Source organism: Mus pahari, chromosome 1 (assembly GCF_900095145.1).
Source record: "Mus pahari chromosome 1, PAHARI_EIJ_v1.1, whole genome shotgun sequence".
In the NCBI taxonomy this organism is placed as follows: domain Eukaryota; kingdom Metazoa; phylum Chordata; class Mammalia; order Rodentia; family Muridae; genus Mus; species Mus pahari.
The window spans coordinates 139,670,291-139,687,628 of NC_034590.1; positions in this window are offsets into that span (position 1 = coordinate 139,670,291).

Below are 17,338 nucleotides of genomic sequence, written 5' to 3' on the forward strand. Positions count from 1 at the left end.
TCAGATTCCCCAGAAATGGAGTTAGAGATGGTTGTGAATTACCATGTGAGCACTGGTAACTGAACCCAAGCTCTGTTCAAGAACAGCAGGTGCTCTGACGGCTGAGCCATCTCTCTAGCCTATATACATTTTTAAAAGTAACGTTTTCATCCACCACCTGAGTTTTCTGCTTCAGCCACATTTACACAGATGCCTATCATGTTAGACATTATTTTTATATTGATTTTTATTTTTGCCTGGCTGTCTGAAGGTCTTTCACCAGAGGACAAATCGATCAGACTTGCTAAAAAGATAGTCAACCAAACAGTTATAGACAATTTAATAAGCCAATGGAATAATCAAACAAAAGCATAGTTATTTTATAGTAATTTATTATGCATTTTTTCCTGATTGCTAAATGATTGGCTTTATCTAAACTGACTGCTAATTGTCCAACTAAAGCACTCGTCATCCTCTTCTTGGACTGTACCGAATACTTCCACACCCTGTCTGTCTTTTAATTTATTCATTCAACAAATAGGGTTTTAGACTCAGAGTCACTAATGACTAAGAGTGGCCTCTGACCTTACATCACCCTAGCTCAGATGATGGTGAGCTAGGAACACCACTGCTTTCTTGGAGAAGCTAAGTATGGATAACAGGGGCGAGTAGGAAGGTCCTTAGGTCTGGGGGATGTGGGAGTGTCCCAGCCAGGGGAATCCTACTTCCAGGAACTGTCAGTCACTCTTCTGGTTCAAACAGCCTTTGAAAATTTTACTGAATCAGCGAATTTATATTTGTTAAATCAAAGAGAGTAAATGATAATAAAATAATTTAAACTCAAGTGATGTGTATTCTAATATGCTTACATTTTAATGTCCTTTTCCAACTATCTTAATATTCTGGGAGATAATTTCTTTTTAAAGCATGTGCTTTTAGCTGGGCATGGTGTTGCCCAACTGTGGGGTTAGGCAGGAGGATCTTTGGGGTCTAGGAGTCCAGGGCCGTCTGGCATCTAAGGGAAACTCCTTACTTGTCTTGGGTTCTAATTGGAATTAGCAGTGCTCTGGCTGATCCTACTTTTATTTTCATCACAGGTTTCATTCATTAATTTTGATTTGTTGGCAACATTTCATTTAAATGTTAGTTAAGTTGAAGCTACATCTTCCAACAGTTCTTTATATTTTACACACAGTATGAATACTTCCCACACCTCTTCCTCTTCAAACCCCAGAAAAATGACGTATCTGAGAAAACGGAGGCAAATTCACCATCGATTATCTATCTGAGCTGATGTGAAAACCAAGAGCTGTCTAAAATCAAAACATCAAAAGGATGGACAGGAGGCAGTAGGGGTGGCATCTATGCTCAGGAACAGGGAGAGTTAGATAGGAACTACATGCCGGCACTGCTTTCTAGCACAAATCCACTCTCCATTCACGATGGTTCCTAAGAGGGACCCCTTCTTCCAGGGGATCCTTTACAGAGCGTTTCACACAGGGCAGACACTCCCTTCCTCATGTCTATTGCAACTCTTCATTTGTAATCTCCTTGCTGACAGTGACTAATTAACTCATTTCATTGTTCTCTAATCATGTAATAAGCACAGTAGATGCTCAGTAAATACTTGTTCAAAGGACCAAGTCCATCAGTGATTGTTCACATTGCCCTAGGGAGAACCCGCAATAATTAAGCCTACCGTTGAAGAATTTGAATCTTTTTCCTTGGATATATTTTTTTTAGGTTAGGACACTCATTTATCCATCAAATATGTCACAAATGAGTTCTTAGGGCCCTTTCCAGTGACATGATTAAGCACCCTTTCTGAGAAGAGTTTTATATATGTTACTGCTAATAGCAAGAGAACTTCTCCTGGGGCCATTTTCCCTTTTATGTGATTACACTGATATTTTAGAGTAAATGGAATTACTGCATCCCAGATGGGAAGTTCTTTTGAATTTATGAAATGCAGAGAGATTGCTATAAGGACTCTAAAGTTGAGGAAGGTCTCTTATCCAATCATCAATGGATAATTTTGGTTATTATCGCCCTCCTTACAAAAGTTCCACTGTGGTTACCAAAGTCCAAAATTTGACATTACTGTTGCCCTTGACAACTGCATCCAGACAGCTTCTGTGGGAAATACTCTGGCTATAGTAAAAAGATAATTACAACTATAAAAAAAAATCTTAACTTAATATGTCTGAGTGTGATTTTATTAGATTTCCTTTTGTGGTGCTCTCTTGATCCATTCTACTAGAAATTACTATTATTATTCATTATTATTGTCATTACTATTATTTTAGACCAGGGCCTTGCAGTAAAGAGTCTTAAATAGAGACTAGATCAATCCCCCACATTTGCTTTCTAAGCCACCTTTATCCTTCAATGGCAGACACAATGCTGAAGGTGGAGCATGTCTACCTGGATAGGTACATCCAGGCTTCTCAAATAAAATTGTTAATATGTTTAGGCTGCTGGTTCTCAATCCATTCTGATTCAGAGCTGACTATAACAGCAGTCCGAGCAGAATTCAGTATATAGAAGAGAAGTGCTTCGTGCAGAGCTAAGACGGAATTGATTTGGTGGGTGAAAGGAAGAATTGCAAACTCCAAGCAGGAAAGCTGGGATCATTACTGTGTATTTGATTGAATTGCTGCCTGTATTTCAGGAAAGCTGAGGCCCCTTGATTAGGAGGAACTGGAGCAAAGCCTTTGTGAAACGGCCTGTGCTGGTTCCAGCGCTTTTTGGCAAGGCCTTCCTTGTGAGACCGTGCCAGACTCACCCTGGGGCTGGCGGCAAGAGAGGAAGATACTGCCTTTGTCTCTGGAGTCATCTTTCCCTACCTGGGGTCTCCATATATGATGGGGAAGATGGTTTGAATGCAGCCACTGGGACCATCATAGTAACTGACACACAGTACCCAAGCCTCCTGCTGCTGCTGCTGCTGCTGCTGCTGCTGCTGCTGGTGATGGTGGTGGTGTGGCAGTGGCAGTGGTGGTGGCAGTGGTGTGTGCATGTCTCTCTGTGTGTGTCTGTGTGTGTGTGTGTGTCTGTGTGTGTGTGTGTGTGTGTGTGTGTGTGTGTGCCTGTTGTGGGATGGGGACCCATCTGTTGTGCTGCTTCCCTGGAGATGACTGTGTTTGATTGATACACTGTGCTCCTAGCCAGTGAGAAGGGTAGATCAAGGGGCCTGAAGCTAAGAGAGGAGGTTCCTTGGGCTTCAACTCCAGAACTAAACAAAGTGCTGGGCTGTCCTTCCCTCACACTTGCAATTTATCAGAATCAAACAGAGAAAAACTGAAATGAGATTAAAGGAAACTATATTTCCAATGTATAGTCCTCTCAAACAGGCCTGAACATGCCTATGTCTAATGTGATGTCAGTGTTAATAGTTGACTTGACAGAATGTACAGTCGCTGGAAGACAGACCTCTGGGCACACATGTGGGGAACTATCTTTAGTATATTGATTGACATGGGAAGACCCATCTTGTAGGTCTAGAGTTCCTGACTGTGAGTTCCTCAAATGGTGCCCTGTAGCCTGGAACCCTGAGCTAAACTGAGCCCTTTCTCTCCTAAATTGCATTTTATCACAGCAACAGGAAAAGAAACTAAAGTAGCCAGGAACCCCTAAAATAGTCCCTGCTCCCTAAAACAAATGCACCAAGTTGGCTGGAAGACCCACATAACCCTGGAAAGGCATCCCTCCCCAGGCATTTTCAGAGAGACAGAAACTGAGTATGGGGGCAGAGGGAGCCTAGTAGATCCTTCCAGGGAGAATGACTAGGCACTGTCCAGCTGGCCAAACAAAGGGACAATTCCACAGCAAAAAAGGGAGTTGGGGAACTGGAGAGATGGCTCAGTGATAAGAGCACTGACTGCTCTTCCTGAGGACCCAAGTTCAGTTCCCAGTATATACATGGCAGTTCATAACCATTGGTAAATCCACTCCCAAGGGATCCAATGCTGTTGTCTGAGGACACTGCACACAATGGTGCACATACATGCAGGCAAAACACTCGTACGTATAAAGTAAATACAATTTATTTATTTATTTAAAGATTTTATTTACTTATTATATATAAGTACACTGTAGCTATCTTCAGACACTCCAGAAGAGGGAGTCAGATCTCATTAAGGATGGTTTGAGCCACCATGTGGTTGCTGGGATTTGAACTCTGCACCTTTGGAAGAGCACTCGGGTGCTCTTAACCACTGAGCCATCTCACCAGCCCCACAATTTATTTTTTAAAAAAGGAAAAGGGATTTGGTGTTGCAGCCTTGAAAAATTGCTTCCTCACCACCATGGAAGAGTTACTGCTCTCCTTTGTCTCCAACAGGAGCATATCATAGAAGTCCTGTTCCTTCTGTGCACACTAAGGGGAGATGGCTTGCCCTTCAGTCCCTAGGCCAGCCGATCCATAGCAAACCAAACAGATCCCCTTCTTTACGTATCCAATTAAAGACTATATGCCAGTATAATGCCATATGAAAGTGGAAGAGAGAAGTAAAGAGGTCTGCGACTGTACATGCTAATTCAAAAGTCTGGATGCAAGAAATGAGACAGGCTTAGAGATGATCTCATTTGGGATGGTCTTTGTCTGAAGAGAAAATGGGTAATAACAAAACTTTAACACTGGCTAGGATCAGGTTGTACCTTCAGGTACGTGTTTCTTGTAAGTTTTACTGGTTACAGGTGAGCAGTACATAATTTATAAATAATGATATGTAACAATTGCAATAATAATATGAGCCGGGCTTTTGTTTCTTTCTTTTTTGTTTTTTTAAAGCTAAATTTTTTTATTATTATTATTATTTTCTTTATTTACATTTCAAATGCTATCCCAAAAGTTTCCTATACCCCTCCCCCCACCTCTGCTCCCCTACCCACCCACTCCCACTACTTTGCCCAGGCCTTGCCCTGTGCTGGGTCATATAAAGTTTACAAGACCAAGGGGCCTCTCTTCCCAGTGATGGCTGATTAGGCCATCTTCTGCTACATATGCAGCTAGAGACACGAGCTCAGGGGGTACTGGTTAGTTCATATTGTTGTTCCACCTACAGGGTTGCAGCCCCCTTCAGGTCCTTGGGTACTTTCTCTAGCTCCTCCATTGGGGACCCTGTGTTCCATCCAATAGCTGGCTGTGAGCATCCACTTCNGTGTTTGCCAGGCACTGGTATAGCCTCACAAGAGTCCACAATATCAGGGTCCCTTCAGCAGAATCTTGCTNGCATGAGCATTAGTATCTAGGTTTGGTGGCTGATGATGGGATGGACTCCCGAATTGGGTAGTCTCTGGATAGTCCATCCTTTCATCTTAGCTCTAAATTTTGACTCTGTACCTATATCCTTTCATGAGTATTTTGTTCCTTATTCTAAGGAGGAATGAAGTATCCACCCAGTGGTCATCCTTCTTGGTTTTCTTCTGTTTTGTATAATGTATCTTGGGTATTCTAAGTTTCTGATCCGCTTATCAGTGAGTGCATATCTAGTGACTTCTTTTGTGATTGGCTTACCTCACTAAGGATGATATCCTCCAGATACATCCATTTGGAGCTGGGCTTTTCATAGAGTCCTTATAAAGAGTTGGTCCTCACAGGACGTTTTTCAGACAAGCCAACTGACAAATGAGCCTCTTCTGATAAGAACACTGCTTTTATGTTCATATGTTCATGAGAAAGATGGGAGTGACGTGATGAAGCTGCCTGCCACCACTTTCCTTGTTCATCAAGGATATGAGTAACATTCTTCAGATCATCATTTTCAGGCAGGGAGCCTGTTTCCTTCTGGGGCTGTTTATGAGACCAGGTGTGCAGTCACAGAGTGCTTTTAAGTCTAACTTAACACTAGCAGCACCTTCATCGACGTCCTAGATGTGGACAGCCAACAGGACAATGCATCAGGCTAGATGCAGGAGCTGATTCTTGGAGTGTAACTCCTCTCTCTGTAGCTGATTGTAAGTTTATCCACATGTCTGTCGCTGAGGACAGAACCAGGATACAAAGTGCCACCCTCTCCCCTAGGTGGAGATGACACGTTCAAAGCTTAGGGTCACATGAGTGTAAGGTAGTAAGGTAATTAAGAAGTGGCAGATCTTAAGCACACATCACGCCTTTCTTATGATGCATTAACTGGACATTTGAGTACTTTAACTCTTAATTCTCTCATTCTAAGCACGGATGTGCAAAATCCTTGAAATGCAAACTTACAGCTTTCAGGAGTGACCCCCCTTTCCTGACCACTGTACGTAACTTGAGTGGAGGTAGTGAAGGAATATGTCACAGGACACAGTGCTTTTCTGCCTGACACCCATCCTTTCATTTCTTCTTACTAATGAAATCCAGCTTTCCTAGGTGCATGAAATGCCAAATTAATAAATGATATTTCCTCACCTTCTATTTATAATAGGGTAGCCTATAAGAGCACAATTGAGTAAGACAAATTAATGACATTAAATGGGACTTCCATAACATCTCCCTAAAAGTGGGCAGGAGGAAACGGATGTGTGCCTTTTGTGATTTGCCCACCAATTTGTATCTGTCAGTTTAGACTACAGTCGGCTGGAGGGACAATTTCATCTCAACATCTCAAGTCTAAACAGGAGCCTATTCCTCACTTTGTGTGCCCGGCAGGTTACATGAGTGACTCTGATCCGTGTGTCAGTGAGGGGCACAGTGTGACAAGTCCGTCCTGCAAGAGTAGAATCTGGAATGCAAGGGGTCACCGATGGCCAAGGCTGTTCTTTCTCTTACACTTCAGCCCAGAGCGGAGGCACTTCAGTTCTACATAGCCCATTAGTTCAAATTATTCAAATAGTTCTGTTAATTGAAGGGTGGACTAGGACCCTACCTTCTTTATGTGGGAAAAACAAGCATCTAATTTGTGTAAGAGCATTATTTTTAGATTTCTCTTATAATCAAATGCAATTCCTAAGGGACAAATGGGCACCAAGTTTTGTGTAAGTGCGCTGTGTAAAGTCAATGGCATAGACTGTCTCATAGTTGGATTCTGTATATTCAAAGGCAGTAAGTGGAGCCAACTTAAAGGCTGTGGAATAAACTGACCATATATAGCAGTACATAACATGCAGTACAGCCCTGTGTACAGTTGGCCCTCTGAATCCACAGGACTCACTTTGTGGACTCAATTCCATTGAAAACACACTCTTAAAAACTTGTATCTGTGTTGAATGTGTGAAGACTCTCTTAGCACTGCTTCCCAAACAATGCGGTTTAAGATGATTTACATTGTATTACTTATTACGAATGATATAGAGATGATTTAAAAACCTATACTGGGGCATGCCAAGACTTTACAAGGGCTTTGAGTGTCATAGATCCAGGCATCTGTGGAGTTGCTGGAATCACTCTTATGTATACTTTTAGAGACCATTGAGCTTCTAAAGAACAGGGAGGCATCGCTGGGCATGGTGGCACACCTGCAATGCCAGCACTTAAGAGGACAAGACAAGAGGAGGGCCATTAGTTCAAAGCTAGTCTGTGTTACACAGTGAGTAAAAACAACTAAAGAAAAATAAAGGAACTCATGACTATTACCATTTTTTACATAAAATTAATTTTAAACCCTAAAGTGGTTTATCTCTCTTCTGCCTTCCTGATGATAAAACATTTACCCTAATCTGTCCTGTGCATCCATCTGTGAGAGGGGATTAGAAATTAAAGCAGAGGTAACATTCGGCTCTTGACAATCAGAATCCAGTTGTGCCACAAGACAATGCCCTGACAGTCAGCTTATTTTTTTCCTTGAGATAGGTTTTTCCAAGTTCTGCCTGCTCTTTGGCAAATCAATTTCTATGCTTGTCTGAGAGGCTGATCTGGAAACACCCTATGTAAGAGAAGCAAGCCTTCCTACCCACTTATCTGTCCCTCCAGACCCCTAGTTTTTGTTTTTTGTTTGTTTTTTGTTTGAAAGAGCTCTTTGCAATGTGCATCTGGTAAATAGTTGGGTGCTGTTTAAGCTCACTGAAAACTGACCCTTCCAGCAGGCTTTTTCCCCTTCTTATCAGTTACCTCTCTGCAGCATGTTTGTCTCAAAGTGTCCTCCAGGGCCCCTTGTCCTGGAATAGGCTGCCCGCCCCACTAACCCTGTGACTGGGGGAACATCACAAGAGTAAAATATTGTGTCCTTGAGAGTACCTAGAAAGTGAGTCACCTCCAGCGGAAATTAGTACTGTTGTGATCATAAAAAGAGAAAGAGCTATAAGAATATGTTCTGAGGTGAGTCGGGGAAAGGGGTCCCTTGGTGGGGCCCATGCCAAGGCAACCCTTCCCTCTGAGAGACCAGCCACACAACAGTATAGTATAGAATAGAGTCTCTTTGTCTTGTGTGTGTGTCTATCTATCCACACACATATATTTTGTGCACTGAAGACTGTCCTGTCCATTTTTTTAGAGCATTGCATTATTAAAATGGTAGTTTGAATGAGAAATGTACCCCATAAGCCCTGTATAAACACTAGGCTCCAAGCTGTTTGGGGACGTTTAGGTAGTGCGGGCTGGCTGGAGGAAGGTCATCCCTGAGGGTGGGCAGTGAGTGAGATTGTTGGGCTTTGTTCCAGGTCCAGGTCCCTCTCTGTGTGATGCTTGAAATTGAGGATGTGCTCTCAGCTTCCTACTCCAGCCTCCATGCCTGCAGCTTGCTGTGGTACCCCCCACTCCTGTGATGGACTCATCCCTCTGACCCGCTGGCCAAAACCAACCCTCTCTTCTTTGCTTATAATGCTTTATTACAGCAATGGACAAGTAACAGGTACACAGCAATGTATTGGTGTTCTTCAACCCAGTTCTTCAGAGTTGACATAGATCTACACACAAGGGAATAACCATTCTGTTTTCGGCCTGGGATGACAGTGAAGAATAGGTACACACTGAGTTATGTTTATACTCAGGAACCATGGGCACATTACTTATTTTCTCTGAGTCCCACCTTTCTGATATGCACAATTAATGATTAAGAGTTAAGAGGGTTTTTATAATTTTTTTTTTATTTGCAAAGCGCGAAATGTTGTGTTATGTAATAAATGCAGTCAAAATCAAACTTCTGAATACTTTGTGAGAAATCAAATAAAATTCCTCTTCCTTATTCAGGACTGGTGAGAACTGTAAACTTTCCTCTGAAGGGGACTACTTGGGACCACAGGGCTCTCTGCATCAAGGGCCAGGCAACAAGGGAGCCTCCTGTGTTAATGGATGCAAGGATTCCTCCTTTGGAATGCAAAGGACACCCGGGGCTGCTCTACTGCTTCCTTACTGGTGTTTCCTGTTCTGTTAATTATAGAGTAAATAAGTCAAAGCCAACCACAACCAAACCACAAGATGCCAATACAGGCTTTTAGTTGTGGTGGACCCTTAAAGGTTTGGTGTGTTATAGAAAAGACCAAAACAAGAAACAGCACGGATGCATAAGCTAGTCTGCGATTAGAGGAAGGGCAAGCAGCCTGTGAACTGGCTGAGCTGTGTCCTGCAATGTCTGGACAGCAAAGAACACAGTCTGCAGCAGGCTGGAAGGAGGTAGAAGGAAAGACAGAATGACTCTATTTTGCTGGTGATTTGCACACTGTTGGCTGAGGGCCTTTGCATTTCTTTCGGAACCCTTAAGCTTTTGTTCATCGTTCAGTCATCACAGTGCCTGGTGTCCTTAATTTGTCTCCTCCCTCATTTTGTCTCAGCTCTTCAAACTTTAAAAGAACTCATTTGGTCTTTCCAAAGCCTTCTTTATAAAAATTTAAAAAGCATAGGAGATGGTGATTTTCAAAATTTTATTTTCTCTCTGGAAATTATACTTAAATGAATATGCAATTGTGCATCCACCCCTCCATTGGTCAATGCTGAAAAGTCCCCAGTAAGAAAACACGGACAAGGGACTGAGCAACTTAAGAAGGTCAACAGACCTCTGCAGTTGGCCGTTGCCAGGAGTAACCACACTCAGTCACAGAATGTTAGGTAATTGGTAAACACCTTTCCTAGCTGAACACTGCTGGGGTTCCACAAGACAGGGCAGTCAAGAATCTAGAAAATCAAATCAATGAACTTTTAGATATCAAATTTCTGTAGTCACTGGAATTGTCACAGTTCAGCCAAAATGGAAAAGTTTACAAAATGGTGGCCCTGGCTACAAGTACATCTCTCAAAATCTCTTGAATAGCTAGAGTTCTGATGTAAGAACTTAGACTCCTGTGAGGCCAATCACTCTTTGATTCCTTTTGTTGTTAGTGTTGTTGTTAGATTTGTTTGTTTGTTTGTTTGTTTGTTTGTTTATTCACACACAGTCGCTGTCTTTGAACACACCAGAAGAAAGCATCGGATCCCATTACAGATGGTTGTGAGCCACCATGTGGTTGCTGGGAATTGAACTCAGGACTTGTGGAAGAGCAGTCAGTGCTCTTAACCACTGGGCTATCTCTCCAGCCCTTACTCCTTGATTCTTAAACAGAAAGTGTCACAGAGGTGTGGGGAGCAGGTAGTCTCAACATTTGGTAACCACCAGTCTCCTGAAGTGGGAAATCAGCTAGGTTTCACTTCTCATCCTCCATGGAAAATGTTGACGCACACATGATAAAGCGAGCATTTGTGGTTGCTGTATAGTTAGCATGAAATATAAACAAGAAGTAAGGCTGGGTCAAACAATATCCATCTGTTGTACTCAAAAAGAAGCAGTCTGAGCAGAGAGGCCTCAGGAAGTCTTGAAAGCCTCACCTGCCTTTGTTCCTCAAAACTTGCTGCAGAAACAGTCAAGATGGGAACCCAGAAAGCTCAGAGGTCCCAGGGTTCTAGAATGAATAGCTTGGGAATGGTGTATCTCTCTAAAGACAATGCTCTCTTTAATCAAAACCTCTCTTTAATAAAGAAAATGGGCATCCCTTCTTTTGACAAGAGCTTTAAAATGCATAAGAAGTACCTTGTAAAAATTTACAGCCATTTTTGAAGGGTTGCTTATTTTTTTCTTTAAATACTTCCAATTACAGATTTACCACAGAGCTCTTCCTAGGCCTGAGTTGTGTGTTTAATATTCAAATGGCACTTGTCGGGAGCCATCTGTTACATGACCGGGCATGGAAATTCTTCCCAGCGCTTTCCATCAGCCTGTGCTGATGCTTGTCATGCTTTAGTTTTCCTCAGGCACTTGTGTTTCTATTTAGGAGAGCAAGGTGAAGGACTTGAAGGCAGGACACGATGTCTTCCTGATTATTTGGTGGCTGCCACTAAAAACACCTTGTTCAGCATATGTCTTGCTAAATTGTCTTTCCCCATCAACTACCCTCAATGTTTTCAGATAACACAATATTCTGAGAAAAGGACATTTTGTTAATCTTTGAATCTCTTCTAAGAATATGCTTTGCTCATTGCATTAATCAACACATTTTTCCAAAAGTGCTCTATCTTTAAATGTGTGTGTGTGTGTGTGTGTGTGTGTGTGTGTGTGCATGCGCGTGCATGTTCAGCTCACTGTCCCCTAAGTACCATTTCTCCAACTGCTGTTATATTTGAACTGCATCTATTTTTCTGAATAGGTTTCATCCAGTGTACTCCTTCTGGTTGGGATCTGCCTGGGAAGCATGGTGGGAAGGCTCTGTGAGTTTTCGATCAAGCTCAGTAAAGAGCAGAAAGGTTGACTACTGTGTCTGATGGGTAGAGTAGAGCGTATGGGTCAATGTGTGCCATTGGTTTGCCATTTCCACACTTTGCTTTACTTCATCTTCCTACTCCTGCTCGTTAATAAGCATCGTGAACTGGCCAACCTTGAAGCAAGTATAGAGTAAAATTAACTCCTCTAGGTGGGAGATGAACTGACCTGACAATAACACGAACAACAGCAATAATAGCAGCTATAGTTGTTGAACATTTGCTGTGTTATAAATACCACTGTTGCTAACGTACAAGCATTCAATCATTTCATTTACTCCTCAGGAACATCCCACAAGCATTGAACATTTACTCCTTGGGAACATTTCCCACTTTTTCAGTTTCTGAGAAGAGTGGACTAATGTTACCATGCTTTCCCGAATCCGTCACTCATATACTCTTGTTCATACCGTTGTCTGGACAACCACTTCGGACCCCAGCAACCCCATGCAAACCCCAGCTCAGCTGCTCCGTCCATATGAATCCCACATGCTAGTTCCCTGTGAAAGTGAACCAGTGGAGCCCCGACAGACCCTCTGAGTTCAGGATGGACTCTTCTCCCTGGCTGTGACATATTAGCCCATATGGCCCGTTCCGGGGAATTCACTTAAATTATCTGTCAACCTAATTCTAGACTTAAGAAACACTTCTCTTTTTAGTTTTAAGCAAACTGCCCGAATGTTTCACTTACTGTTGTGTATCCCATTTAAGTAACACATTCAAGACATTTACCTGGGTCCAATACATACTTTTCTGTAGCTGGCCACCCATCTCCATGGTCCTTCATTGTGACAAAAATACAGCTAGATGACTCGGTTGCCACTTCCTTACATGCAAGAGTAGGCAGGACACCATAATACTTTTTTCAATGGCAACTGTGCCTAGTTACTATTTGTAGTTCCTGCTGCCAAGAGGACCCACAGCTTGGAAATGTTGATGACCCATTTTAAAATTTTCTAGAAGGCATTAACCAGTCCATGACACAGTCCCAGCTAATTCGTCTGAAGGTACTATAGATTTTAATTACCCCTTCTCAAGAATCAGTGATATTTCACTTCTTGTGAAAAGCCAGCATGAATATCAACAGAAAGCAGTTCTATGGTTTGGAGGCCACACTGGGCAAATGGTGCCCTGCTGTTTATGTGCAGCCAGGTACCAGGAAGGAAGAAAGAAATCAGCTGAACCCCCAGGTGCTGTTTGTGGGTTTGTTTGCAAGGCTGCTCCTGCTATTTTGCCTAAGCAAAGCTCTTGTTTGCCTTGGTAAGGTTTACTTTGCTTTGAGATGTTAGCACATGAAAAGGCTGGCCAACCTGGCCTCTTGAGGCAAGAATTGAGAAGTGAGAAATTCAGACACTTGTGAGATGTAAAGATAATTGCTTTTCCTGAAATGCATTTTGAATGTAATCTAGGTTCAAGCTCTTTCTCCATCAACTGCTTGGATAGAAGTGTGAACACACCCAGTTCACTTTGGGGTTCCTCTACTGCCCAATGGCTGGTATTTTGGCATACAAAACTCAATTACCTTTACAATGAAGTAGATCAGTTGGTGTGTGTGTGTGTGTGTGTGTGTGTGTGTGTGTGTGTGTGTGTGTGTGTGTGTGAAGGAAGTAATGAAAGAGATCTGTATCAGTGTTCTCTCCATTTCTGTTTTCTCCAGAGTAAGTTACTATACTTTTTGGCTTAATATTTTAGAGAAAAGTTCAAACCATCTCATGTGGATGATGTCAGCTCCTGCTGTATTTTCCCAATTCCTCAGTTTAGTAAAATCCTAAAGGTTTCTCCTCTATTTCTTCCCCTACCTCCCCAATGCCAGGAGTAAAACAATCTCCTTCCGGCCTGAATCAAGGATATGTAACATTTTGGAGCAATAAAAATAAAATCTTTTTGGTTGCCTGTGTCACGTATTTGGATCTCAAGGCAACCAATCTCATTTGCAAACTGACCTCAGGTACCCTCTCTTTCTCCACTGCCCACAGACTCAGGGCTTCCACTCACAAGGCCCCCTACCCTCTCACCCAACATTTCCCCTCCACTGCGTACAGTGTGCTAAGACAAGATGGCCTGTCTTCCCACCTCTTGTTCTGCTGTGATTTTTTTTTAGAAGATCGAGTGGCATCCCAATTCATGACCACCTGAAAGTCAGCTTCTCTACCAGAGGCCTCAATCTTGCTTTCTTTCTCTCAGCACAACCCCAAATCCCTTTGCCTGCCTGTTCCCTTTAAATTCCATAGCCAGACTCTTGGGCTACATAGAGAGGACAGGGGCCTCAAATCCTGCAAATCCCCTTGACCTCTCTTGTTTTATGTTTTTGCTTATTTGCCAACTGGATCGATATGAAAAGGATTCAAAGGGAGAGAGGTCTCATTCCTTCCATGCTCTTCAGAGTATTAAAGTGGAAGAATTTTTGAATTAGTTTAGTGCCAGCCACTACTCAAAGACTTAAAATCTCTTAACCTATTTATATCCCTAATACTTTTCCATTAAAAAATCTTTGTATTATAACTTAGTACACTTCGTATGTTTTCTAGAGTTAAGAACTAGCTATGTGTTAGAAACTACTTTTGGGTTATGCTCAGGGTGAAGGGAGGTCTGTATTATCATTTTGGTTTTTCACTGTAGACCAAGGAAGAATCCAGGCAAGAGCTTTCCCTCCCCAGGACCTACGTGTCCCTGATGTCCCAGAAAGTGGCTGGCAATTCCTGTATCTGCTGTAGCATTGCCCAGGGGAAGGGACAGTACATCTGTCCACTCTTCCCTGGTTCCTCAGAGGACAAGTTCATTAGCTCCTACAACCTTTAAGCTAAGGAACAGAACTATTGGTTCAGACCTTATTGGTACCTCTTTCCTATTCCCACCCACAAGGTCATAGTCATTTCATAGCTACGAGTTCAGTTCACACTCTAGTCAATTCCATAGTTAACGGAAAGTCTGTCTTAAGCCATCTTTAGAACTTTTTCCTGTGGGAAGGGGAGGGACGTGAAAAAACTCTAAGACAGATATTTGAATGTTCCTATTAAACAATCACTTAGAAAGATTTGATGATCTCAGTTCTTAAAGAATTGTTCCACATCACATAGCAATTTCCCATGGCCTGCTGTCAACTATATATTCTTTAAGCACTGTAGTAGATATTTCTCCATACATTTCTTCATATTCTTTTAAAATGTTATGTGTATATTTGTTTTGCCAGCATGTATGTCTGTTGACCACATATGTGCCTAGTGCCTAGTGAGGCCAAAAGAGGTGTTGGGTCCTCTAGAACTCAAGTTTCAGATAGACATGAGCCACCCTTTGAGTGTTGGGAATCAAACATGGGTCATCTGGAAAGATCAGCCATTATTTCAAATCTCTAAACCATTGAACCATGATCCCAACCCACACAGTTTGATTTTTTTTTTTTTTTTTTAATTCTTGCTTACCTCTATTTCAGAAACATTTGTTAGATAATTAGGTAGTTTTAGATTCCAAAGTAAAGCACTTTTTGAGTATAAAATTAGAGTCAAATAATGTTGAGTCATACTGTAAGGCACCAAATGGTAAAAAGACTATATTCGATGAAAAATATAATAAGGCAGCATGTACAAAGAAATCATTTCATCATCTATTGTCTATCATCTATACGTCTGTCTACCTTTCTATCCATCTATCTTCTATTTATCTACTATCTGTCTATCTTCATCATTATCATCTGTCTTTCATACACATATTTAGAGAAATCTACCTACACTAACTCATTAAAATCCTAGGAGGTGATAGGTTTATTACAGCTAATCTTTGTCTCTTTTTCTCCAATTTTATTTTGCACAAAAGACACACTGAAGCTCGCATTAACAGAGTGTTTCAGAGTCAAGAGTATGTGTCACCCTCTTCTGCATGCATCCAGTGGCTGACCTTCCACCAGAACAATGTTAGAATCTTTCAATGTTAGAACAATGTTAGAATCTTTCCTTGTCTTTCCTCTGAATGATTAAGACCACTGCTTATCTCCCCCATCCTCTCCCGTTTAACCTTGTAACTGATAATTTAACAATGTAACTGATAATTTACCAAAGTCAATAAGGAAAACAAGTGAACAGAAGGACAAGAGAGAATCGGTTCACTCTTCTGAACACACAGTCAGAGAACGCCCAGTTCTTTGCCAGCTGTCTGCTCAGGCACATGGTAGCGAGCAAGCACATCCTGCTCCAACATGGAGAGAAGGTGCATCAGAGATGGGAGTACTTCTTCCCTTGATCAGTCTGGAGACCCTGCCCCGGATATCTGACCTTAAAAAAAAAAATCTCAAATTTATGGAAGGATGTGTAGGCTCTTTTAAGGGATTCCTGTCATTCTTTCCCAAGTCTATGTGGTGAGAACAGTGAATACCTTCATTTTTCAAATACAAAAGCCGTGGGACAAAGACATGGCAACCTGCCGACACTTCCAACAGGAAGCCACACCACTTGGGTTGGAGTCAGCACTGTGCCCCAAGTCTTGTGCTGTTGAGGGCTGGTCCTTACTGCTTTTCATTTTCCTCTTGAAGTATAGTCTTACCACTCGTTAAACCTCTAGCAATCAGAAATGTTCTCATCCCCAGTGATGGCAGAGTCCTAAAAATCTTTGTCCTAACAAAAGTTGTGGTGACCTATGTGGGTGCCTAGTGGTAAGCAACGCATGGACCCAGGAGACAAAGCTGGTGCTTCGTCAGCTTTGCCTCCTGGACCCACGCGTTCCTTACACCTAGGCCGCAGGGCAGGTCGAGGGGTGGTCCTGTCTGCTTCCTGCCTTTTTGAAAGCAGACTGGAGTGGTAGGTGGATATACAGAGGCTCCCAATCTTCTTTAAAGGGTTATGTCTAAGTTTGAATTTAAGTACAATAAGTAATAATGTAAGAGAATCTTTCTAACAATGTATTGTAGTACAAGCTATGAGAATACACTCTTTTTCTCTTTCTTGCTCTGTTTATCTTACTCCTCCAAAATATATCACTGTCTTGTATACACCCTTCTTCTTGTTGATTGTGGGTAATTGAAATTCCAGAAAACAAAGCCAAAAACAAAGGAAAATTACTGGAGGTGGCTGGGGGTGGGGTGGGGGTGGCGGTGCACAGGGAAGCAGGAGTGAGGGGCATAGAAGGGCAATGAAGGGAGTGAAAGAAGAAGAGAGGGTTTTAGGTTTGTTGGACACACTTGCTGGTCAATCTTCCCAGGACTCTTTAAGGAATCACAAAAAGCTGGCCTTGGGGCTATCCCACTCGAGGATACCAGACTGGCTTTATACACCAGTGGCCACTTCTTTCCATCTGAAGGTGTTCGGTTGGAGTGATAGATTTCCGACATTTCTGCAGGTACACTGGCTGAACAAGAAGTCTCAGAACTTACCTGGGACACTGTTGACCTGTGTGGGACTCCTTATCAGAGCTTTGGGAGAACTCAGGGTGGGCTGAAAGTGGTGGAAAGGGTCCTAGAACCATGCCTTCCATGGTGACCTTAAAAAAAAAAAAAAAAGGTAACATTTCTTCTCTGTGTTGTGGAAGGAAAAATCAGAGCCTAGTCAGGAACTCTCAAAGGCTGGTCACATGATTGGCATCCTCCTTACCTGAGCTTGTGAAATATTCTCAGGCCTTCCTAGACCTGAGTTAGAAACCCAGACAGCATGGCCAGGAGTTGTGATTTAAAATTCCTAAGGTAACTTTTTGGTTTTTTTTTTTTTTTTTTTTTTTTTTTTTTTTTTTTTT